This window comes from Triticum urartu, chromosome 5A (assembly GCF_056163025.1).
Source record: "Triticum urartu cultivar PI428250 chromosome 5A, HENAU_Tu73, whole genome shotgun sequence".
Taxonomy (NCBI): domain Eukaryota; kingdom Viridiplantae; phylum Streptophyta; class Magnoliopsida; order Poales; family Poaceae; genus Triticum; species Triticum urartu.
Genome location: NC_141877.1, coordinates 457,718,187 through 457,721,524, shown reverse-complemented (window position 1 = coordinate 457,721,524; position 3,338 = coordinate 457,718,187).

Below are 3,338 nucleotides of genomic sequence, written 5' to 3'. Positions count from 1 at the left end.
AATGACCTTGTTAACCACCTCAGACTGACCGTCCGTCTGAGGATGGAACGCCGTACTCAGGCGGAGCTGGACACCCGCCATCCTGAAGAGGTCGCGCCAGACATGGCCCGTGAAGACTGGGTCCCGATCACTAACGATCGACTTCGGGAACCCGTGTAGACGGACTATGCCGTCGAAGAAAGCCCGGGCCACGGATGCCGCTGTGTACGGATGGCCCAACGCGATGAAGTGGGCGTACTTAGAGAAGCGATCGACCACCGTGAGGATGACTGACTTGCCCCCTACCTTGGGAAGGCCCTCGATGAAGTCCAAGGAGATATCCGCCCAAACCTGAGACGGCACCTCCAAGGGCTGAAGGAGCCCCGCCGGTCTCAGGGTCTCTGTCTTGTTGCGCTGGCAAGTCTGACAAGACCGAACCCAGTCGCGGACCAGGGCACGATCGCCAGGGATGTAGAAGGCGGCGCGAAGACGATGGAGGGTTTTCTGCACACCCTCATGGCCCGCCGAGTGAGGGAGCTGCAACACCTGGTGACGGAGATCATCATGCGCCGGAACAAAGATCCGGCGTCCATGCAGGAGCAGTCCGTCAGAGAAGCGCCAGGGCTCCTCCAAGTCGCCGACCGCGAGCTGCTGCTGAAGAAGTGCGGCGTCATCGGCCGTCGCAGTGGCGCGTCGAATGTTGGTGAAGAGACCGAACGATGGCCCGGAGCAGATGCACAGGGCCGTCCCGGCGGACGCGTCGGCGGTTGGCGCGAGGTCGGAATCGCGACAGGATAGCGCGTCGGCCACGGTGTTAAGACGGCCCGGCCGATACTCGACGGAGAAGTCGAAGCCGAAGAGCTTGCTGATCCACTGGTGCTGCGGTACGGTCGACAGCCGTTGATCCAGCAAGAACTTCAGGCCGTAGTGGTTCGTGTGAATGTGGAAGGTCCGCCCCCACAAGTATGGCCGCCAATGACGCACGGCCTGGACGAGGCCAATGAGCTCCCGCTCGTAAGCGGCCAACTTAAGATGGCGCGGAGCGAAAGGCCGGCTGAAGAAGGCGAGGGGCCCATCACCCTGATGAAGTACGGCGCCGAACCCGGCGCCCGAGGCGTCACAGTCCACCACAAACGGACGGTCGAAGTCGGGCATCTAGAGGACGGGGCCCGTCGTGAGGGCCCCCTTGAGGGCCTCGAATGCCGTCGTCGCCTCAGCGTCCCAGGCGAAGGCGTCGCGGCGAAGCAACCGCGTGAGGGGCGCCGCGATGAGTCCGAACTCCCGGATAAATTTCCGGTAGTAGCCAGCGAGTCCGAGGAACCCGTGGAGAGCCCGCGGTGAGTGAGGCGTCGGCCAGGCGGAGACGACCGCCACCTTATCGGCGTCCATAGCCACTCCGTCGGCCGAGATGACATGGCCGAGGTAGGCGACGGTAGGTGTCCCGAACGAGCACTTTGAGCGCTTAAGGTGGAGGTGGTGCGCCCGAAGCTCGTTGAAGACGATGGCGACGTGCTGGAGATGTTCGGCCCAGGTGGCGCTGTAGATAAGAATGTCATCAAAGAAAACAAGCACAAACCGCCGTAAGTAGGGTCGAAGGACGTCGTTCATCAGGGCTTGGAAAGTCGCCGGGGCGTTGGCGAGGCCGAAAGGCATCACCAAGAACTCGAAGTGGCCATGGTGGGTGCGAAACGCCGTCTTGGCGATGTCGTCCGGATGCATGCGCACCTGATGATAGCCCGACCGAAGATCGAGCTTGGTGAAGAAGCGTGCCCCATGGAGCTCATCCAAGAGCTCGTCGACCACCGGTATAGGGAACTTGTCCTTGAGCGTGAGTGCGTTGAGGGCGCGGTAGTCGATGCAGAAGCGCCATGTGCCGTCGGACTTATGGACGAGAAGCACCGGCGCCGTGAAGGGTGACGTGGAGATCCGGATGATGCCTGCGGCGAGCATCAGGGCACACTGGCGCTCCAACTCATCCTTCTGCAGCTGGGGGTAGCGGTAGGGCCGTACCGCCACCGGAGTGGAGCCTGGTACGAGGTGAATATGATGGTCGTACACCCGGGCAGGCGGAAGACCCCGCGGAGCGTCGAAGAGGTCGCTGTGCTGCTCCAGAAGAGAATCCAGCAGGGGGTGCTCAGCCTCCGAGGACGCGGCAGCCAGCTGGAGATGTGGCACGGCAGCCGCGGCGCCCCCAATGCCCTCCCACCGGATGCGGCGGCCCTGCCGCCAGAATGTCATCATGAGTGCGTCGAAATCCCATAGGATGGGGCCGAGGGTCCGGAGAAAGTCCACCCCGAGGATGAAGTCGAAGCAGCCGAGATCGATCCCTGCACAAGTGATGGAAAAGTGTTCGCCGCCGATGGAGATGGGAACATCGCGGGCTAGCCCATGGCACCGGAGGCGATCACCGTTCGCCACTGTGATCCGCAGGCGCTCCCCGCCCGTCGTCGGGAGGGCTAGTCGACGCATGGTCGATTCGGGCAGAAAGTTGTGTGTGGAGCCCATATCTAGCAGGGCCACCAGGTGCTCGCCATGGATCGTCACCGACAGCAGCATGGTTTGCTCGCCCCGGATGCCGGCCAGGGCGTGAAGGGAGACAACGCACGCCGTCGCTGCGGAATCCGCGGCCGCGTCCTCGGGCGCCGCAGGCGGATGTAACAGGTCGGGCGAGTCGTTCTCCTTGGTGTAGTCGACCGTCTCTAAATAAAAGAGGCGGGGGCAGACATGGGTCGGCGTATAGGGCTCATCGCAGTTGAAGCAGAGACCCTGACGGCGACGCTCTTGCTGCTCGGCCGGTGACAGCCGACGGAAGGGCCGTGTGGCAGCCGGGGATGTGGCCGTCGCGGATGGGAGAGGCCGACCCGGGGCTGAGGAAGTCGGTGCTGGCCGACTGGGCTGGCGGCCACTCCGTCCGAGTGGCGGCTGCAGTGCCTGGGCCCGCTACTCGAAGGCCCGGGCGTAGTACATGGCCGTCTGGAGATCGGGGGGATCCCGGAGCTCGACGTCCACGCGGATATGATCCGGCAGACCGCCCACAAAGAGCTCGGCGCGCTGGGTCGTGGAGACGCCCGGCGCGTGGCATGCCAGGGCCTGGAAGCGATCGGCGTAGTCCTGCACCGTAGATGTGGATGGTAAACGGCCGAGGGCCGCCAGTCGGCTCCCGCGGATAGGAGGCCCAAAACGGAGAAGACAGAGCTCCCGGAAGCGCTCCCACGGTGGCATTGCCGCCCTCGTCCTGCTCGAGGGCGTAGTACCAGGTCTGTGCTGCGCCTCGAAGATGATAGGACGCGAGCCAGGTACGATCTGAAGCGAGCGTCCGATGCCCTCGAAAGAACTGTTCGCACTGGTTGAGCCAGTTG